Here is a 22,624-nt window from a genome sequence, read left to right as displayed (position 1 = left end):
GTCGCCCGCCAGCCCAGCGGGAAACACAGAATTACCGCAGCGGTCTTCTGACCGCATAGCGGTATTCTGACCGCATAGCGGTATTCTGTTGGAGGAACTTTGGCGGGCGGCCTCCGCCGCCCGTCAAAGTTGGAATCACCCCCTGTATACCATTGTTGCTCCTCCACAATTGTTGAACCGAATTTGTCCAGGCCCAAGCTGCCAGATCATTCCCCTCCAATCACAGCCCCTCCCACCTTGAGATCAGATATAATCCAAAAATATTGATTCCCATCTGTCCTCCCCATCTCTACGGGATATTGCTGAACCCACACCCAAAATGTCCCCTGAATGAATCCACCAAATCCTCTCATGGATGCAAGTCATCTTCCACATTTTTGTTCCTTCTAGTTAGGTTAATTTGTTTTTCCTCTGCCGACTGCCACTCCAGTACATCCCTATGCCCCTTGGGTGTCTGGGGAATGCTAGTGTTCATTCATCTCATTGCCACCCGTCTTCTAGCCAGGACCAAAGCCAATTTAACAATGTATGATGCATGTTTTTACCATTTGCTCTGCGAACATCACCTAGTATGCCCTGTGCAGGCCCAGGATGCAAAGTGGTATTCGTGGCTGCCTTTAATTTAGTAAAGACTGTTGACCAATATTGGAGAAGTGCAGGGCAGTCCCAGGCTAAGTGTAAGAAGGTGGCCCGGGACACTTGACATTTAAAGCAGGTAGCAGCTGTTTTGGGATATATCTTGTGCAGCATTACCAGGGTCAGGTATGCTCTATGAAGGACATTACATTGTGTCATTTTAAATTGTGCGTTACTAGAGACCTCCCTTAACTGGTTACATGGTGTGTCTTATAGCCTGTCCATGAGCTGTCCTCCAATATCTTGATTCCCACGCTCCCTTACTCTTATGCTGTCTGGTAGAAACGTCCTGTCATAGCACCTGTTATAAATGGGGTCTTTGGTTGACTGTCAGGTTACCCCCTGTTCAAGCAAGGACGCTCACTCTAGTCAGGGTAAAAGAGAATCACCCTCAGCTAACCCCTGCTTACCCCCTTGGTAGCTTGGCAGAGCAGTAGGCTTAACCTCAGAGCGCTAGGTGTAAAGTATTTGTACCAACACACACAGTAACTTTATGAAAACACCACAAAGTGACACAACACCAGCTTAGAAAAATAGGAAATATTTATCTAAACAAAACAAGACCAAAACGACAAAAATCCGACACACACAAGTCATGTTAGGAATTTTTAGAGATTAAACTCAAAAATAGCGTTTAGAAACAAAAATGCTTCGATGAGATGTTAACATGGTATCGTAACGGAGTCGTTCCCAACAAGCTGACACCAGCGGTGCCGGACACGGAGTCGTGTAGACCCCAAAGTACAGTACCTTTGGTGAAGAGTGAAAACAAGCTGAAGCGCAAAGTCGGGGATCGCGGCGTCTGTGCAAAACGTTGAATCCACACACTTCGAGCGGCGTCGGTCACGACGTGGTGCGGCGACTTCCAAGGAGTCTCAGACTTCAGCGGGGCTGCTGCGGCATCGGGCCTGCGAAGAGCGTCGCGTTCCAGCGAAGGGCACGGTGTCGGGTGCAGGCGGCGTTACCGGATTCAGCAGCGGCGTCGGTCCGGAGTTGTCGGAAGTCGATTTCCTTGGATTTCTACCAGCTTTTCTTTCAAGAGTCCAGGGACTGGATAGGGCACCACTTGTCAGAGCAGGAGTCTCTCCAGAGACTCCAGGTGTTGGCAGAGAGAAGTCTTTGCTGTCCCTGAGACTTCAAACAACAGGAGGCACGTTCTAAATCAAGCCCTTGGAGATTTCTTCACAAGATGGAAGGCACACAAAGTCCAGTCTTTGCCCTATTACTCTGGCAGAAGCGGCACTGCAGGAAAGCTCCACAAAGCACAGTCACAGGCAGGGTCTGTAGATTTGGGTGCCCTTCTTATACCCATTTTAGTCTTTGAAATCACCTTTCTTCAAAGGGGACTCACACCTACTTGTGAAATCCTGCCTTGCCCAGGCAAGGCCTCAGACACACACCAGGGGGTTGGAGCCTGCATTGTCAGAGGCAGGCACAGTCCTTTCAGATGAGAGTGACCACTCCACCCCTCCCTCCTAGCAGAGATGGCTAATCAGGAAATGCAGGTTACACCCCAGCTCCCTTTGTGTCACTGTCTAGTGCGAGGTGAAAAACAACCCAACTGTCAAACTGACCCAGGCAGGGAATCCACAAACAAGGCAGAGTCACAGAATGGTTTAAGCAAGAAAATTCTCACTTTCTAAAAGTGGCATTTTCAAACGCACAATCATAAAATCAACTTTACTGAAAGATGTATTTTTAAATTGTGAGTTCAGGGACCCCAAACTCCACATGTCCATCTACTCTCTAGGGGAATCTACACTTTAATCATATTTAAAAGTAGCCCCCATGTTATCCTATCAGAGAGACAGGCCTTGCAACAGTGAAAAATGAAGTTGGCAGTATTTCACTGTCAGGACATATAAACCACATTACTATATGTCCTACCTTATCCATACACTGCACCCTGTCCTTGGGGCTACCTAGGGCCTACCTTAGGGGTGCCTTACATGTAAGAAAAGGGAAGGTTTAGGCCTGGCAAGTGGGTACACTTGCCAAGTCGACTTTATAGGGTAAAAGTACACACACAGACACTGCAGTGGCAGGTCTGAGACATGATTACAGGGTTACTTATGTGGGTGGCACAACCAGTGCTGCAGGCCCACTAGTAACATTTGATTTACAGGTCCTGGGCACCTCTAGTGCACTTTACTAGGGACTTAACAGCAAAACAAATATTCCAATCATGGAGAACCAATTACGTACACATTTTAAACAGGAGCACTTGCACTTTAACACTGGTTAGCAGTGGTAAAGTGCCCAGAGTAACAAAAACAGTAAAATCAGAGTCCAGCACACATCAACAACCTGGGGAACAGAGGCAAAAAGTTAAGTGAGACCACGCCAAGGATTAAAATTCTAACAGCACCCTGTACACATGTGTGATGTTATGGGGTGTGCCCAGTTGAAGGATGGTTGCCAAAGACTGTGTTGGGACAGGAGTGGATGAAAATCACATCCAGATTTCACTTGCCATCTTTGTTAATTTAGTGTATTGAAGAAACTGCCCTAGTCCCAACCCAAATGTTTCCTGAGCTTCTTGAAATGCAATAAAACTAACCCCCCAGTTGCAGGTCTCTCAAAGAAGTGCTGTCTTCCTCACGCCAATAGGTCAGAGACAAGAGCAAGGAATGTTGATACATGCTTTTAAGTAGTCTCTTTTCCCAAGTGTCATGTTCTGTTCCACAATGGGTCGGATGTGCTGCATGACAATAAGTTCCCAGGTTTGGGAGCCCTAATTCTTCTGCTTCCGTAAGTTTTTTAAAGAGGGCTATGGTCACCCTGCTGAGATTCCCCCTAAAACCAACCTAACCATCACACTGTCCAGCTGTGTGAATGTGTACACTGATAGTGGGCAAAGCAAACTTGGAAGCAGGTGGAGACAGCATAGTAAGACCACCAACTTTGCAATAGCCACCCGGCCCATCATCGATGGGGGTAATGAGATCCAGAACTCATGCAAGTTTTGTAGGCCTCGCATCACTTTTCCAATATTATGCTCTCATTGTTTGCCCACTGTATCTGCCACCATAATGCCTAGATACCAAAACATGTCAGTCTTCAACTGCAAGTCGACTTCTGGTATCTCCTCCGGGGTTTTGGACGCCAGTGTTTCAAAGGGGAAGAGCGGGCTTTTTTGCAGGTTTACTTGCAGCCTGAAACCATACCAGATCTACTCTGTTGCTCTAAAAGCAGCAGAGCAGACTCCGGCAGGAGTCTTAAATAGCACTAAGTGTTGTATGCAGACACAGAGGCCAGGTGGGAGCAATCCCCAATGGGACTCCCCATTCTGCAATTTCTGTACAAAGCTTTATTGCTAGGGCCTCTGTGGGAAGAACAGGCATCCCTGCTGCATTCCCTGCTGGACTGTTCAACTGTTTGACACTATTTTCCCCATCTGTACTGTGACAGTGGGCTCTCTGTATAACAACCTCATCACTTGCTAAATTCTGGGCCAAACCCCATGTGAAACAGCACATCCTACAGATACTCCAAATTAGGGGAACCACACACCTTCTTCAGATCTATGATCTCTAAGGCCATGTCGTCACATCCATCATGTACCGAGGTCAGCACATGTGTCAGGCGTCTTATGTTCATGGATGTGTTAAACCCAGGAACAAATCTGAACCAGTCTGATTGCTATGGCTTTTTACAGGATTTTCATATCAGAGTCAATCATTTTGATAAGATGATATGTAGATGGATCATATGCCTCGTGTTTTAATATCATGTGGATAGCACCCTCTCACAATTAGGGGGGTTGGGAGTCCTAAGACCCGGGATTCCCTCAATGTTTCTGTTAGAAATGAGGTCCCTAGATGGCAGTGGTTTGCACCCTGTCTAAGTAGGGACCCCCACTCCAGTCAGGTTAAGGGAGTCACACAGCTAAGATAGACCTTGCTCACACCCTTGATAGCTTGGCACGAGCAATCAGGCTTATCTCAGAGGTAATGTGTAAAGTATTTGTACACGCGCACACACACACACACACACACACACACATACACAGTAACATAGTGAAAACACCATAAAAGTACTCCACACCAGTTTAGGAAAATGGCCAATATATATCTGAGAAAAATAAGATCAAAATGACAAAGATTCAACATACACAAGCAAAGATACAATTTTTCAAAGATTAACTTGTAGTATAGTGCATAGAAACACAATAGCTCCAACTGGGGCTATCACAACTTCTTTACTGAGTCATCTCCAACAGTCCAACACCACTTGTGAGGGAGTGCAGGTCAATCACAGAGTTGCACGAATCCTGGTTACATCACCTTGGAAAATGATGAGGAAACAAAGATGCTTCATGGAGTCGGGGAGGTGAGGTGTCGCTGGAGCCGGTGCAGTGTTGGTTCATTAATGCCACCCGGGAGATGAGACATCAGTACCTTACCACTAGGCAGGGGAGGTGAGGTGAGGCGTTGGTTCCTTACATATGCAGGGGAGGTTATGCCGCATTGATGGCGAAGTGTTTGTTCCTTACAACAAAGCGATGTTGATGGATGCCACAGGTCAATACGTGAGGTGTCAATTTTTTAGTGTCGCAATCACACCATGGGGCCACAAGTGCTGCGTCAGAGTCGGGTGCCACAGATTTAGGTGCCACAGGGCTCTGGACTCGTGCTGTGTAGGGGCTTTGGAGGCACTCTGGTGGCATCAGGCCTGCCGTGTCAGTCACAGTTGTTGCACTCAGCGGGGACCACGGGTCCAGTGCAGGCAGCGGCATGGGGTCAGAAAAGGGCACCTGTTCTGAAGTCCTTCTGGAGGTTGATAAACTTGCTTCTTCCTTGTTATACCAGAACTGAATCCCAAGGGCCCAGCAACTAGATTTGGCATCACTTGGCAAGTCAGGACTCTCAGCAAGAGAGCTGGGGTGCTGGTAGGTGACTCTTTGATGTCCCTTAGACTTCTTAACAGGAGGCAAGCCTAGTCCAAGTTTTGGAAGGGAGGATGTAAAAAGCAAAGTGGAGTCCATTCACTCCCAGTGCAGAAGCAGCCAGCAGCAGGCCAGCACAACAAAGCAACAGGCAGAGTGGCAGTCCCTCCCACGGCATCCAGCTCTTCTTCCTGGCAGAATGTCCTCAGTCCAGAAGGATTCTAACTATATGGTGTCAGAGGTCCAGTACTTATTCCCATTTCTGTCTTTGAAGTAGGCAAATATCAAAGAGAAGTCTTTGTAGTGCACAAGGCCCTGCCTTTTCCTTGACCTGGCCTGAGACACACTTCAGGGGCTGGAGACTTCTTTGTGTGGGGACAGGCATAGCCCTGTTCAGATGCGTCAGCTCCTCCCACTGCTCTAGTTCAGGAACACCTATCAGCCTGGTGATGGGCCATCAGGATATGCAAGCCACATCTCACCTCCCTTTGTGTGACTGTCTAGAGTGAATGCAGAAACAGCTCAACTGTCATTCTGACCCAGACATATATTCAGCAGACAGGCAGAACAACAGAATGTTTATGCAAAAAAATGCCCACTTTCTAAAAGTGTATTTTCAAACTTACAATTCAAAAACATACTTCACCAAAATTTATATTTTTAAATTGTAAGTTCAGAGACCCCAAACTCCTTATCTCTATCTGCTCCCAATGGGAAATTGCACTTAACAATAGTTCAAGACAATCTCTGTGGTACCTTATGGGAGAGATAGGCCTTGCAATAGTAAAAAATGAATTTATCAGTATTTCTCTATTAGGACATGTAAAGCACAGCAGTGCATGTCCTACCTTTTAAATACACTGCACTCTGCCTATGGGCTGCCTTGGGCTTACTTTAGGGGTGACATACATGGAAAGGTCTAGGCCTGGCAAGTAGGTGCACTTGGCAGTCGAAATGGCAGTTTATAACTGCACACACAGACACTGCAGTGACAGATCTGAGCAGGGGCGGCTCCTCCGCAATGGCAAAGGAGGGTCACAGCACTGGCTAAGAGCCAGAAGCTGAAAAACAAAATTATATTTCATTTTATTTTCCAGCTGCTGGCTGAGCCAGCATGTGCAGTGAGGGTCGGGCTGGGGCATGGGAATCTGGAGGAGGAGTGGAGTGAGTGCACTTAGGAGTGCATGTCAGTTTAGCCAGCCGTTTTAGGCCAGCCAAACTGACATGCACATTTAGGTTTCTCCAACCCAGCTGTGTTGGGCAGCCAGGTTATAAAAACTGCAGAGACTCCAATGGACTGTCTGAGGGGCAAACCAAGACACTCAGACCAATCCTGGGGCTGCTCTCATGGTAGGTATAGCATAAAAGCAGTGCCAGGATTGCGTGGGGAGCCTATGTTGGTGTCCCAGAGACTGCTGGTACACCATCAGGAGAGAAGAGAAGCGAGGCGGGTGTCGGAATTGGGAACAGTACATTTTTTAAATTATTGAAGTATTTCCCCCGTCCCCATCATCACCCAACTTCCCACCCCTCCTTGAGTTTTGCTGCGGCTGCTGCTAGGTCTGAGATATGGTGACAAGGCTAGTCATGTTGGTGGTACAATCAGTGCTGAAGGCCTACTCGTGGCATTTGATTTACAGGCCCTGGGCACACATATAGTACACTTTACTAGGGACTTACTTCTAAATCAAATATTCCAATCCTGGAGAAACCAATCACCAATACAATTTGCACAGGGACCCCTTGAACTTTAGCGCTGGTCAGCAGTGGTAAAGTGCCCGTGTCCTAAAGCCCACAAAAACTAAATCCAGCACAGGATCAAAAACAGGAGGTCAGAAGCAAAAAGACAGGATAAACAACAGCTGACAAGTCTAACAGTTTCCCACAGTTTCATCAAAAGATAATGGGAAATTGTTTGATATAGTCTATGGGGAACCCTTCGCTCCCAGGTGTTTTAGTGGGACCAGGGAAATTTAAAAAAGAGTTTTGCTTACTATGACTGAATCATTTTGTTTTATGTTTGAGGCGTTGAGTTTTCTCGCAGCCACAAATAACCAAGATTTATTGTAGTTTTTATTACGATTTCTGCAATTTTAGGTGTCATTGTACAACGGTATATATCATACTTCTGACTAACAGTGGAACTTTTTCGGATTGATAAGTATCACTGTCTTTATTCATTTTGAAGTAGTTCCTGCTTCATTACCCTCATTAGGAAACTGGAATTTCAAGTTTACATTTAGTTCAATCTGCTCTGATTTTAGTTTTTTTTTCCTCATTTTTGATAGTAATAAGTACAAGGAAAAATCTTTTTCTATGGCATCAGGAGGAGACCAAAGCAAATATCAGATAATGAAGTAAGCATCAGGAGGCAGCACAGGATGCTTAATGCTGCTCCAGGCCCTTCAGTCTTAGAATCTACTCATAGACAGAACCCTTCATCCTCTCTGGACTCTGGGTCACTCAGTCCCAAAACTGCCATGCTTCTTCAGTAATTCCAAAATGTAATTGGGACATTAAAAGAGGTGCAGATTATCGTGTCTTAAAGGATTTAGGGCCACATGTATGCATGTCTGCAATTGTGATTTTCTAGTTGCGGTTCCATGCAAATGACAATTAGGAAATCGCAATTTCTCATGTATGAAACTCCAATGAGTTTATTTTTCAATTCCTAGTGTGCTGAGGCGTGCCACCAACTTAGTTGGTGGGTGGGGGGTCTTTTTAACATAACCTAAGTGTGTTTCTTTTCACAATTTTAATGTTTGGAACATCACTTAAGTATGTGGACACACCAAAATGATCTATTGTAAAACTACAAGTGTTTGGGCGTGAGGGGGTGGCACCTATGGTTTTGGTCCCAGATGCGGCCTTCATCTAGGGAAACCTACCAAACCCAGACATGTTTTAAAAATAGACACCCCAAGGAGTCCAAGGAGTTGTGGCTTGTATGGATCTCGCAACATTTTCTTACCCAGACTCCTCGGCAAACCTCAAAATTTGCGTTAAAAGATCATATTTTCCTCACTTTTCTTTGTCGGATCATCGCTGCCGCACAAATTTCCTACCACCCAGTGTTCCCCTCTGTCCCCCAAGTAAAATGATACCTCACTTGCATAGGACCCCAAAGCAGAGTCAGCCGAAAAGATGTATAAAAGAAAAATATGTGCTTATCAAATCGCCGTGCTATCCCCTCAATCTTTACAAGATTTTGGCCTTTTTCTGTTGCAGGCACCTGGCCCACCTGCACAAGTGAGGTACCATTTTTATCGGGAGACTTGGGGTAACGCTGGGTGGAAGGAAATTTGTGGCTCCTGTCAGATTCCAGAACTTTCTGTCACCGAAATGTGAGGAAAAAGTGTTTTTTTGGTCAAATTTTGAGGTTTGCAAAGGATTCTGGGTAACAGAACGTAGTCAGAGCCCCACAAGTCACCCCATCTTGGATTCCCCTAGGTGTCTAATTTTAAAAAATGCACTGGTTTGCTAGGTTTCCCCAGGTGCCGGCTGAGCTAGAGGCCAAAATCCACAGGTAGGCACTTTGTAAAAAACACCTCTGTTTTCTGTGAAAAATGTGATGTGTCCACGTTGTGTTTTGGGCCATTTCCTTTAGTGGGCGCTAGGCCTACCCATACAAGTGAGGTGCCATTTTTATCGGGAGACTTGGGGGAACGCTGGGAGAAAGGAAATTTGTGGCTCCTGTCAGATTCCAGAACTTTCTGTCACCGAAATGTGAGGAAAAAGTGTTTTTTTGGCCAAATCTTAAGGTTTGAAAAGGATTCTGGGTAACGTAACCTGGTCCGAGCCCCACAAGTCACCCCATCTTGGGTTCCCCTATGTGTCTAGTTTTCAAAACTGCGCTGGTTTTCTAGATTTCCCCAGGTGCCGTCTGAGCTAGAGGCCAAAATCCACAGGTAGGCAGTTTGTAAAAAACACCTCTGCTTTCTGTGAAAAAATGTGATGTTTCCACATTGTGTTTTGGGCCATTTCCTTTCATGGGCACTAGGCCTACCCACGCAAGTGAGGTACCATTTTTATTGGGAGACTTGGGGGAACGCTGGGTGGAAGGAAATTTGTGGCTCCTGTTAGATTCCAGAACTTTCTGTCACCAAAATGTGAGGAAAAAGTGTTTTTTTTGGCCAAATTTTGAGGTTTGCAAAGGATTCTGGGTAACAGAACCTGGTCAGCCCCAAAAGTCACCCCATCTTGGGTTCCACTAGTTGTCTAGTTTTCATAAATGCACTGGTTTGCTAGGTTTCCCCAGGTGCCAGCTGAGCTAGAGGCCAAAATCCACAGGTAGGCACTTTGTAAAAAACACCTCTGTTTTCTGTTAAAAAATGTGATGTGTCCACATTGTGTTGTGGGCCATTTCCTTTCGTGGGCACTAGGCCTACCCACGCAAGTGAGGTACCATTTTTATTGGGAGACTTGGGTGAACGCTGGGTGGAAGGAAATTTGTGGCTCCTGTTAGATTCCAGAACTTTCTGTCACCAAAATGTGAGGAAAAAGTGTTTTTTTGGCCAAATTTTGAGGTTTGCAAAGGATTCTGGGTAACAGAACCTGGTCAGAGCCCCACAAGTCACCCCATCTTGGGTTCAACTAGTTGTTTAGTTTTCATAAATGCACTGGTTTGCTAGGTTTCCCCAGGTGCCGGCTGAGCTAGAGGCCAAAATCCACAGGTACGCACTATGTAAAAAACACCTCTGTTTTCTGTGAAAAAATGTGATGTGCCCATGTTGTGTTTTGGGCCATTTCCTTTCATGGGCACTAGGCCTACCCACGCAAGTGAGGTGCCATTTTTATTGGGAGACGTGGGGGAACACAGAAAAGCAAAACAAGTGTTATTACCCCTTTTCTTTCTCTACATTTTTTCCTTCCAAATAAAAGGCAGTGTGTAAAAAAGACGTCTATTTGAGAAAAGCCCTGTAATTCCCATGCTAGTATGGGCACCCCGGAATTCAGAGATGTGCAAATAACCACTGCTTCTCAACACCTTATCTTGTGGCCATTTTGAAAATACAAAGGTTTTCTTGATACCTATTTTTCACTTTTTATATTTCAGCAAATTAATTGCTGTGTACCCGGTATAGACAAAAAACCCATTGCAAGGTGCATATCATTTATTGGCCCTCGGTACCCAGAGCTCTTGATGAACCTACAAGCCCTATATATCCCCGCAACCAGAAGAGTCCAGCTGATGTAACAGTATATTGCTTTAAAAAATCTGACATCGCAGGAAAAAGTTACAGAGTAAAACGTGGAGAAAAATTGCAGTTTTTTTCACCTCAATTTCAATATTTTTTTATTTCAGCTGTTATTTTCTGTAGTAAACACTTGTAGGATCTACACAAATGACCCCTTGCTGAATTCAGACTTTTGATTACTTTTCAGAAATGTTTAGCTTTCCGGGATCCAGCATTGGTTTCTGACCCATTTTGGTCATTAGCTGGAAGGAGGCTGAAAGCACAAAAAATAGTAAAAATGGGGTACATCCCAGTAAAATGTCAAAATTGTATTGAAAAATTGGGTTTTCTAGTTTAAGTCTGCCTGTTCCTGAAAGCTGGGAAGATGGTAATCTTGCCACCACAAACCCTTTGTTGATGCCATTTTCAGGGAAACAAACACAAGCTGCTTTCTGCAGCCCTTTTTACCATTTAAAAAAACAAACAAAGAAATTCACTGTATTTTGGCAAATTTCATGGTCTCCTTCAGGGGAATTCACAAAGTCCGGGTACTTCTTGAATCCCTAGGATGTTGGAAAACAATGACGCAAATTTGGCGTGGGTAGCTTATGTGAACAAAAAGTTATGAGGGCCTAAGCGCAAACTGCCCCAAACAACCAAAAAAAGGCTCGGCACAGGAGGGGAAAAAGGCCTGGCAGCAAAGGGGTTAAAGGAAAACAGGATGTGTTTAAAAAAGCACAAAATGAAACATTTCAGTTTCATTTTTAGGTCGAGCATAGCAGTGCACAAGCGCTGCTTTTCCTGACGTGTAGTTATCGATTTGTGTGTTTAACTACGCCCACCTCACACCCATCACTTTACCCATCACTTTCACTTATCCGTGGGCTTGCCCTTCAAAAATCGTTTATCATTGGCATATGCTTTATGTTTGTCACTTCTTGGGGTGGTTTGTTTACCGCCTTCGGCATCGCCCCTGTTACATGGCTAATTGCACTTCTGAGGATACTTTTGGCTGTGAGTGAACTTCTTTTTCCTTTTGTATCTCTCCTCCCTGCTAATACTCATGGCAGCCGTCGGCTCGCTTATGCAAAACTGTTTTACTTTTCATTTTCAATTCACGTGGCAAGAAAAGTCCTGTTAGGAGTTTACAGCGCCAATAGCTCTAACTCGTTGTGTAAGGCGCTTCGCTATTTAGCAGCGACAGCATTCTTTGTTTCAAACATCTAAATAGTTTTCTTTTGTGCATTCACAGCACTGCATGGTGTTCCATTTTATTAAAATATGTTTCAGATATTGTATTCTGTTTAAACCCACTGATATTGGCAGAAGTTGTGTCGCAATGGTGTCCTGCAGAGTAACGTGTTTGCCTCCTCCTCAGGTGAGTTCTTAATTGCCAAGTTGTCTAGTTCATAGGATTAGCACTGACCTTAAGAATTGTAAAATAAAACGTTTATGTAGCACACAATGAGAACAGATTATCTTCTAGGCACTTCAGTTTACGACATAAACGTATTTTCTAGCGGGAAGCATGCAGGAAAGCTGCAGGAGGAGTGTCATAAACCTACTCCCAGTAAATCAACATTTTACCAAAATATCACATGCCGCTATCTGTGGGAAGAGAGGAAGAAGGGACTTAATTTGGCGTAATTTAACCTTTCCCGATTTGGTAGATAATCGGTAACACGGTAAACTGATTTGCCCAGGAGTACCCATTTTGCTCAAGAGGGGAAGATACGATTAGGGCTCAAGTCTCCTATCTCAGAGGGTGAATCAAAGGCATCAAGAGCCCACCACTACCCTCTAGTTCTAGAATACTTTGAAATCTTCCTTAAATTGTAAACCAAAGACTCTTGACCTATCTTTGCTCTTTACCCACTACATATGCTATGCTTGGTATGTATTTCCTACAGCATTGGCGTAAAGACACCCCCTCCACTTACATAGTATTTGGAGAAGTCCCCCCTGTCCCTGGACTCAGTCAGGGGCCTTCCGCCTGTGCACAGTGTGCTGTGCTGGTGGGGGCACCGCGCCGCAGGGACCTTTGTTACGCCACTGTCTACAGTTAACCTGCAAAGTTGTCCGTATGCTAAAGGAAATGATGCCTCACTGGCAAAACATGATATGGGGCCTGTTAGACTTTTCATCCTTGGCGTGGTCTCCCTTAACTTTTTGCCTCTGTTCCCCAGGTTGTTGATGTGTGCTGGACTCTGATTTTGCTGTTTTTGCTACTCTGGGCACTTTACCACTGCTAACCAGTGCTAAAGTGCAAGTGCTCCTGTTTAAATTGTATGTAAGTGGTTCATCCATGATTGGCATATTTGAATTACTAGTAAGTCCCTAGTAATGTGCACTAGAGGTGCCAGGGCCTGTAAATCAAATGCTACTAGTGGGCCTGCAGCACTGGTTGTGCCACCCACATAAGTAGCTCTGTAATCATGTCTCAGACCTGCCCCTGCAGTGTCTGTATGTGTATTTTTACACTGTAAATTCGACTTGGCAAGTGTACCCACTTGCCAGGCCTAAACCTTCCCTTTCCTTACATGTAAGGCACCCCTAAGGTAGGCCCTAGGTAGCCCCAAGGGCAGGGTGCAGTGTATGGATAAGGTAGGACATATAGTAATGTGGTTTATATGTCCTGACAGTGAAATACTGCCAATTTCGTTTTCACTGTTGCAAGGTCTGTCTCTCTCTCATAGGATAATATGGGGGCTACCTTTAAATATGATTAAAGTGTAGATTCCCCTAGAGAGTAGATGGACATGTGGAGTTTGGGACCCCTGAACTCACAATTTAAAAATACATCTTTTAGTAAAGTTGATTTTGAGATTGTGCGTTTGGAAATGCCACTTTTAGAAAGTGAGCATTTTCTTGCTTAAACCATTCTGTGACTCTGCCTTGTTTGTGGATTCCCTGTCTGGGTCAGTTTGACAGTTGGGTTGTTTTTCACCTCACACCAGACAGTGACACAAAGGGAGCTGGGGTGTGATCTGCATTTCCTGATTAGCCATCTCTGCTAGGAGGGAGGGGTGGAGTGGTCACTCTCATCTGAAAGGACTGTGCCTGCCTCTGACAATGCTGTCTCCAGCCCCCTGGTGTGTGTCTGAGGCCTTGCCTGGGCAAGGCAGGATTTCACAAGAAGGTGTGAGTCCCCTTTGAAGAAAGGTGACTTCAAAGACTAAAATGGGTATAAGAAGGGCACCCAAACTTACAAACTTTAGAAACACTTCTGGAATCAAGAGGAACCTCTGCCTGGAGAAGAGCTGTTAGCTGAGGAGGAAGGGCTGCCCTGCCTGTGACTGTGCTTTGTGGAGCTTTCCTGCAGTGCTGCTTCTGCCAGAGTAAGAGGGCAAAGACTGGACTTTGTGTGCCTTCCATCTTGAAGAAGAAATCTCCAAGGGCTTGATGTAGAGCTTGCCTCCTGTTATTGAAGTCTCAGGGATAGCAAAGACTTCTTCCTGCCAGCACCTGGAGTCTCTGGAGAGACCCCTACTCTGCTCTGTGGTGCCCTTCCAGTTCCTGGGACCCTGAAAGGAGAGGCTGGCAGCCTAAGGACAAAAATACACGCACCGAGCGCCGTGCGGAGAAAAGATCGACGCGAATCCGATCGCGGCTGAGAAAACGACGCAACGCCGGCTCCGCAGCTGAGAAACGACGCCGCAGGAAACGCGACCGGAGAATCGACGCCCGGAGCAGGAGAAACGACGCGCAGCATCGCTGACGAAGGCTGAGAGATCGCAACCTGCGCCGCGGGACTTTCGGACCGTCGCGTGGCTGGCTGTTTCGACGCGCATCGCCGTGCCGAGTTGTTTTCGACGCATATAACCGTGCAGGGTTATTTTCGACGCACACCGCCCGTGCGGGGTTATTTTTGCCGCAAACCAGGTACATTTTCACGCTAGCAGCGCTAGTGTGGTGTTACAACTACCTAAAGACTCTTTTTATTTTTAAACCTTTAAAAAAATCATAACTTGACTTGTGTATGTTGGATTTTTGTCGTTTTGGTCTTGTTTTGTCTAGATAAATATTTCCTATTTTTCTAAACTGGTGTTGTGTCATTTTGTAGTGTTTTCATTAAGTTACTGTGTGTGTTGGTACAAATACTTTACGCCCAGCACTCTGAGGTTAAGCCTACTGCTCTGCCAAGCTACCAAGGGGGTAAGCAGGGGTTAGCTGAGGGTGATTCTCTTTTTATCCTAACTAGAGTGAGGGTCCTTGCTTGAACAGGGGGTAACCTGACTGTCAACCAAAGACCCCATTTCTAACATTGGTGACCAGCGGTCGGGATTTGGACTTGTATTTGTACTTGACATACAGTAATTAAGTGTACACTACTGTTTTGATCTCAGACCACTACGTGACCACATACTACTAGTCTTGTGATTTTTGTTTTTCTACTTGGACTGTTTTTCTCTGCATTCAGTTTCTTTTTTTTTTTTTTGCTGATCCCGTGATTGACTTTTCTGGAACTTCATTTGAGAACTTGCTTTTCTGTTTTTGGAACTGTGCATATTTTTTTAACCTCTCATCATGTCTCAGTCTGGAGATGCCCTAGCTGAAGCTGCTTTTGACTTGGAGAAATTGGAGAGCTACAAAGTGGCTCAGTTGAAGCAGTTTTGTAGTAATGTTGGCTGTCCCATTAAGAGCTCATCCAAGAAGGATGAGCTGCAAAAGGCGCTGAGGGCCTGGGTGACAGCCAAAGCAGCTGAGGGGCACACAGATGAGGAGCCAGAGGGGGAAGAGGAGTTGCAAGTCACTCACACTGATGTAGTGGGTGGGCCTGCTATGTCTCAGGGGAGAATCTCCAGGGCAGGTAGCAGTGTGTCCTCCAAGAGTCTGACACCTGGAGAGTTACAGGACAGACAGGCAGAGAGGGAGTACCAGTTGGAGCTGAAAAAGCTCAGTCTAGAGATGGAACAGAGGAAGCTGGCCCTTGAGGAAAGGAAGATAAACATGGCTCATGAGCTCAGTTTAAAAGAGATTGATCAGAGGAGTCAGTCCAGTAGGGATGGTGGCAGCAATTCTACAGTGCAGCCTGAGAGAAGGGTACACATCCCAAAAGACCTTGTGAGGGATTATAAGAGGGAGGATGATATCTACTTGTGGTTCAAGGGTTATGAGTCAGCTCTCCACATGAACCTGGTCCCTGAAGCTCATTGGGGGGCAGCCCTGTGGAAGCATTTTGAGGCAGAGGGGAGGGACACACTGACGGCCTTAGGGGATGCTCAGAGTCTCACCTACCCTGCCATGAAGGAGGCCTTACTTACCAGGTATGGTCTCACCCCTGAGCAGTACAAAGAGAAGTTTAGATCCTACAAGAGAAAGGAATCCCAAACATGGTTGGAATGTGTTGATTCTTGTTGCAGGTCACTGGATGGTTGGGTGAAGGGCAGTAAGGTAAACACGTATGAGGGGCTTTACAATTTAATTGCTTGGGAGCACTTGTACAGTTTATGTTTTCCAGAGCTGCGCCAGCACCTCATTGACAGCAAGCTGACTGACCCCAGGAAGCTTGCACAGGAAGCGGACCGCTGGGAGAGCACCAGGGTCCAAAAGAGGTATGGGGGAGACCACGCCAAGGGTGGGCAGGGTCCCTCTCAGAAGAAAGGGGGGGGTAAGGGCAAACAGGATGAGTTCTCTAAAGGGCCCCAAACTGATTCCCAGGGTAAGGATTCCCAACCCCCCAGTGAAAAGAAGCCATGGTTCTCCAAAGGGAAGCCAATGGCAGGTGGTCCCCTACGTAAGTGCTATTCATGTGACCAGGTGGGTCATGTGAGGGGGGACCCCAAATGCCCCAAAAGTACACCGGCACCCACTGGTGCACCGTCCCAGGATTTGGCCAGTGTAGCGCTTGGGGAGGAGTTGGTTTCAGGTGGGTGGGAACCAGCAGAAATGACCCTTGTCTCACTAGGGGACAGTGAGATGGTCCAGAGAAACCTAGTGCCTGATAACACTAAGAAGTACAGGCAATGGGTGACCATCAATGGACAGAGGGTGGAGGCTCTGAGAGACACAGGAGCCAGTGTGACTACAGTGAGGAGTCACCTGGTGTCTGAAGAGCAGATTGATCCCCGGGTACTTCACCAAGTAGTTGCAGTAGACAACTCTGAGCGCCTCTGCAGAGTGGCGCAGGTTCCCTTTGAATGGGGGGTGGTCTCAGGTTCCTGGAAAGTAGCTGTGAGTCCAACCATGCCTGTTGATTGTTTGCTAGGCAACGACCTGGAAGATTCCCCTTGGAAGGAGGTGGAACACAGGTCTCACTTGGAGATGTTGGGTCTGCCTGGGTGGGTATGCGTATCCACCCGGTCTATGGCAGCCAATCAGGGTAGTCAAGAGCCCCTGGAGCCTGAAACAGTGGCCCAGGGGACCGCCAAGAAGAGGAAAGGCAGGAGGCGCGGGAAACCCGCCCCAGAAGTTCCCACGGTCCGGGAGGAGGCAGAGCCTGAGGGTGATGCCCCGGAACCTACAGGGGAACAGGTGGCTGAACTGGGGGAGGTCCCTGAGCTGTCGCAGTGGCAGCAGGAAGGGGGACCCACCAGGGAAGTATTCTGCACAGCGCAGAAGGAATGCCCTACTCTTGAGGGACTGCGGCAGCAGGCTGCAGCCCAGGCGGCTGGCGGGGCGCCAGGTACTCACCTGATTTATTGGGAGGATGGCCTCCTGTATAGTGAGCCTAAGGTTCCTGAGCCGGGGTCAGCTCGTATGCTGGTGGTACCCCAGGGCTTCAGGACCTTCCTACTGGGTTTGGCTCATGATGTGCCTTTGGCAGGACATCTAGGGCAGGACAAGACCTATAAGAGGCTTGTCTCCCACTTTTACTGGCCCTTGATGAACAAGCAGTCAGCTGCTTATTGTAGATCTTGTCAGACTTGTCAGGCAAGTGGCAAGAGTGGGGGGAAATGCAAAGCTCCCCTCCAACCTTTACCGGTAGTCAGTACTCCCTTTGAAAGGGTAGGAATTGACATTGTGGGGCCTCTGGATCCCAAGACAGCCATGGGCAACAGGTTCATCCTGGTCTTGGTGGACCATGCCACACGGTACCCAGAAGCTATTCCTCTAAGGACGGTCACCGCCCCCGTGGTGGGACGTGCCTTGATGGGGTTTTTTACCCGCATGGGGTTCCCCAAGGAGGTAGTATCTGATAGGGGTACAAACTTCATATCCACTTATATGAAGTCTCTGTGGAAGGTGTGTGGGGTAACCTACAAGTTCACCACCCCTTACCACCCCCAAAGTAATGGTCTGGTTGAGAGATTCAACCGCACCTTGAAAGGCATGATTCAGGGCCTGTCAGAGCCCTTGAGGCGTAAGTGGGACGTCCTCTTGCCATGCCTTCTGTTCGCTTACAGGGAGGTGCCTCAAAAGGGACTTGGCTTTAGCCCCTTTGAGCTCATCTATGGCCACCCTGTGAGGGGACCGCTCAGTCTGGTGAAGGAGGCTTTGGAGAAAGCTCCTAGTAAACCACCCCAGGATGTATTTAGCTACATGCTGGCACTAAGAAACCAGACTGCCCGCTTCAGGAGTCTCGCTCAGGAGAACCTGGAAGCAAGCCAGGAGGACATGAAACGGTGGTACGACCAGAATGCCACTCTGGTTGAGTTTCAGCCTGGACAAAAAGTGTGGGTCATGGCACCAGTGGAGCCTAGGGCTCTCCAAGATAAGTGGACTGGGCCTTTTGAGGTGGTGGAAAGAAAGAGCGAGGTCACCTATCTGGTAGACTTGCAATCCCCCAGGAACCCCTTGAGGGTCCTACATGTCAACCGCCTCAAACCACACTTTGAGCGAACTGAGCTATCCATGCTCCTAGCGACAGATGACGGGGTGGAGGAAGAGAGTGAGCCTCTTCCTGACCTCCTGTCTGCAGGAGAGAAAGATGGGTCTGTGGAGGGAGTGATCCTCTCCCCCTCCCTGACTGAGGAACAGCAGAGGGACTGTCGCCACGTGCTGGGACAGTTCGCCTCACTGTTTTCCCTGATCCCAGGAGTCACACACCTGTGCACACATGATGTGGACACTGGGGACAGTACACCTGTTAAACATAAGGTCTACAGGGTGACTGACAGGGTGAGGGCTTGCATTAAGGAGGAAGTCTCCAAAATGTTAGCCCTAAGGGTTATTGAGCACTCCAGCAGTCCTTGGGCCAGCCCAGTGGTCTTGGTCCCAAAGGCTACTGCTCCTGGTGCCACTCCAGAACTTAGGTTCTGTGTGGACTACCGGGGTCTCAATGCGGTCAGCAAGACTGACGCACACCCCATCCCCCGAGCTGATGAGCTCATTGATCGGTTAGGAGCTGCCAAGTACCTCAGTACGTTTGATTTAACATCTGGGTACTGGCAGATTGCCTTAACTGAAGGGGCAAAGGAGAGGTCAGCATTCTCTACCCCCGATGGGCACTTCCACTTCAATGTGATGCCCTTTGGAATGAAGAATGCCCCTGCCACCTTTCAGAGGTTGGTCAACCAGGTGTTGGCAGGACTGGATGAGTTCAGTGCCGCCTACCTGGATGACATTGCTGTGTTTAGTTCCACATGGGAGGAACACCTGCAACACCTCTGGAGAGTGTTAGAGGCCCTGCAGAAGGCAGGCCTCACTATTAAGGCGAGCAAGTGCCAAATAGGGCAGGGTTCTGTTGTGTACTTAGGACACCAGGTGGGGAGTGGCCAGGTGGCACCCCTACAGCCTAAGATTGACACAATTCTGGCTTGGGAGCCTCCCAAGACCCAGACTGAAGTGAGAGCCTTTTTAGGTCTCACAGGATACTATCGGAGGTTCGTTAAGGGATATGGTACCATTGTTACCCCCTTAACGGAGTTGACTTCTAAGAAGCAACCCAAGAAAGTGATCTGGACAGAGGCTTGCCAGAACGCTTTTGATGCCCTGAAGGCTGCCATGTGCACAGCACCTGTGCTGAAGGCACCTGACTACTCCACGGAGTTTGTTGTACAGACAGACGCCTCAGAGCATGGTATTGGAGCAGTACTCTCACAGCTGAATGAAGAGGGCCTAGATCAACCCGTAGCCTTCATTAGCAGGAGGTTACTACCCAGGGAACGTAGGTGGAGTGCCATAGAACGTGAAGCGTTTGCTGTGGTCTGGGCACTGAAGAAGCTAAGACCCTACTTGTTTGGGACTCACTTCCGAGTTCAGACCGACCACAGACCCCTCAGATGGTTAATGCAGATGAGGGGTGAGAACCCAAAACTGTTGAGGTGGTCCATTTCCCTACAGGGGATGGACTTTACGGTGGAACATCGACCCGGTACAGAGCACGCCAATGCTGATGGTCTGTCCAGGTTCTTCCGCCTTAGTGATGAGAACTCCCATGAGGTTGGGTAGTTGCTCCCCACTTTTAGCTGGGGGGGACACGTGTTAGACTTTTCATCCTTGGCGTGGTCTCCCTTAACTTTTTGCCTCTGTTCCCCAGGTTGTTGATGTGTGCTGGACTCTGATTTTGCTGTTTTTGCTACTCTGGGCACTTTACCACTGCTAACCAGTGCTAAAGTGCAAGTGCTCCTGTTTAAATTGTATGTAAGTGGTTCATCCATGATTGGCATATTTGAATTACTAGTAAGTCCCTAGTAATGTGCACTAGAGGTGCCAGGGCCTGTAAATCAAATGCTACTAGTGGGCCTGCAGCACTGGTTGTGCCACCCACATAAGTAGCTCTGTAATCATGTCTCAGACCTGCCCCTGCAGTGTCTGTATGTGTATTTTTACACTGTAAATTCGACTTGGCAAGTGTACCCACTTGCCAGGCCTAAACCTTCCCTTTCCTTACATGTAAGGCACCCCTAAGGTAGGCCCTAGGTAGCCCCAAGGGCAGGGTGCAGTGTATGGATAAGGTAGGACATATAGTAATGTGGTTTATATGTCCTGACAGTGAAATACTGCCAATTTCGTTTTCACTGTTGCAAGGTCTGTCTCTCTCTCATAGGATAATATGGGGGCTACCTTTAAATATGATTAAAGTGTAGATTCCCCTAGAGAGTAGATGGACATGTGGAGTTTGGGACCCCTGAACTCACAATTTAAAAATACATCTTTTAGTAAAGTTGATTTTGAGATTGTGCGTTTGGAAATGCCACTTTTAGAAAGTGAGCATTTTCTTGCTTAAACCATTCTGTGACTCTGCCTTGTTTGTGGATTCCCTGTCTGGGTCAGTTTGACAGTTGGGTTGTTTTTCACCTCACACCAGACAGTGACACAAAGGGAGCTGGGGTGTGATCTGCATTTCCTGATTAGCCATCTCTGCTAGGAGGGAGGGGTGGAGTGGTCACTCTCATCTGAAAGGACTGTGCCTGCCTCTGACAATGCTGTCTCCAGCCCCCTGGTGTGTGTCTGAGGCCTTGCCTGGGCAAGGCAGGATTTCACAAGAAGGTGTGAGTCCCCTTTGAAGAAAGGTGACTTCAAAGACTAAAATGGGTATAAGAAGGGCACCCAAACTTACAAACTTTAGAAACACTTCTGGAATCAAGAGGAACCTCTGCCTGGAGAAGAGCTGTTAGCTGAGGAGGAAGGGCTGCCCTGCCTGTGACTGTGCTTTGTGGAGCTTTCCTGCAGTGCTGCTTCTGCCAGAGTAAGAGGGCAAAGACTGGACTTTGTGTGCCTTCCATCTTGAAGAAGAAATCTCCAAGGGCTTGATGTAGAGCTTGCCTCCTGTTATTGAAGTCTCAGGGATAGCAAAGACTTCTTCCTGCCAGCACCTGGAGTCTCTGGAGAGACCCCTACTCTGCTCTGTGGTGCCCTTCCAGTTCCTGGGACCCTGAAAGGAGAGGCTGGCAGCCTAAGGACAAAAATACACGCACCGAGCGCCGTGCGGAGAAAAGATCGACGCGAATCCGATCGCGGCTGAGAAAACGACGCAACGCCGGCTCCGCAGCTGAGAAACGACGCCGCAGGAAACGCGACCGGAGAATCGACGCCCGGAGCAGGAGAAACGACGCGCAGCATCGCTGACGAAGGCTGAGAGATCGCAACCTGCGCCGCGGGACTTTCGGACCGTCGCGTGGCTGGCTGTTTCGACGCGCATCGCCGTGCCGAGTTGTTTTCGACGCATATAACCGTGCAGGGTTATTTTCGACGCACACCGCCCGTGCGGGGTTATTTTTGCCGCAAACCAGGTACATTTTCACGCTAGCAGCGCTAGTGTGGTGTTACAACTACCTAAAGACTCTTTTTATTTTTAAACCTTTAAAAAAATCATAACTTGACTTGTGTATGTTGGATTTTTGTCGTTTTGGTCTTGTTTTGTCTAGATAAATATTTCCTATTTTTCTAAACTGGTGTTGTGTCATTTTGTAGTGTTTTCATTAAGTTACTGTGTGTGTTGGTACAAATACTTTACGCCCAGCACTCTGAGGTTAAGCCTACTGCTCTGCCAAGCTACCAAGGGGGTAAGCAGGGGTTAGCTGAGGGTGATTCTCTTTTTATCCTAACTAGAGTGAGGGTCCTTGCTTGAACAGGGGGTAACCTGACTGTCAACCAAAGACCCCATTTCTAACAGGGCCGCTTGGTCTCCCATATTTCACTGATATTCATTGTCCTTGGGCTAAGTAGCCACCCCGCTCCCAAATGTTGGGGGGCTGCAGGGGCTTGCGTTAAGCCCCTGCATGTTGTTTTATCAGTCAGACAACATCATCTTTATCCTTCAGATCCAGATAGTTACCTTTTAGCTGTTAAGTTAGGAGAGATCTGCCTCACTCCTACCTTTTACCAAATAATACTGTGGAGATGTATCTATTTTGTGCTTTTAATGTTGTTTAAACACCAGCACTACCACCACACAATTAACCTTTAAAATCATCCACATTTACTTTAACAATTGAAAGCTGCTCAGTTTTTTTAAAAATGCTTCCACTTTGTGCATTTTCTAAACTTAAAAAGTATTTTACCTGAATAAGATAGAGAAATGATTTTGAAAAAATAC

Source organism: Pleurodeles waltl, chromosome 4_1 (genome assembly GCF_031143425.1).
Source record: "Pleurodeles waltl isolate 20211129_DDA chromosome 4_1, aPleWal1.hap1.20221129, whole genome shotgun sequence".
NCBI classification, from domain to species: Eukaryota; Metazoa; Chordata; class Amphibia; order Caudata; family Salamandridae; genus Pleurodeles; species Pleurodeles waltl.
The sequence above is the reverse complement of the archived record's forward strand: the minus strand, read 5'-3'. Positions refer to the sequence as shown.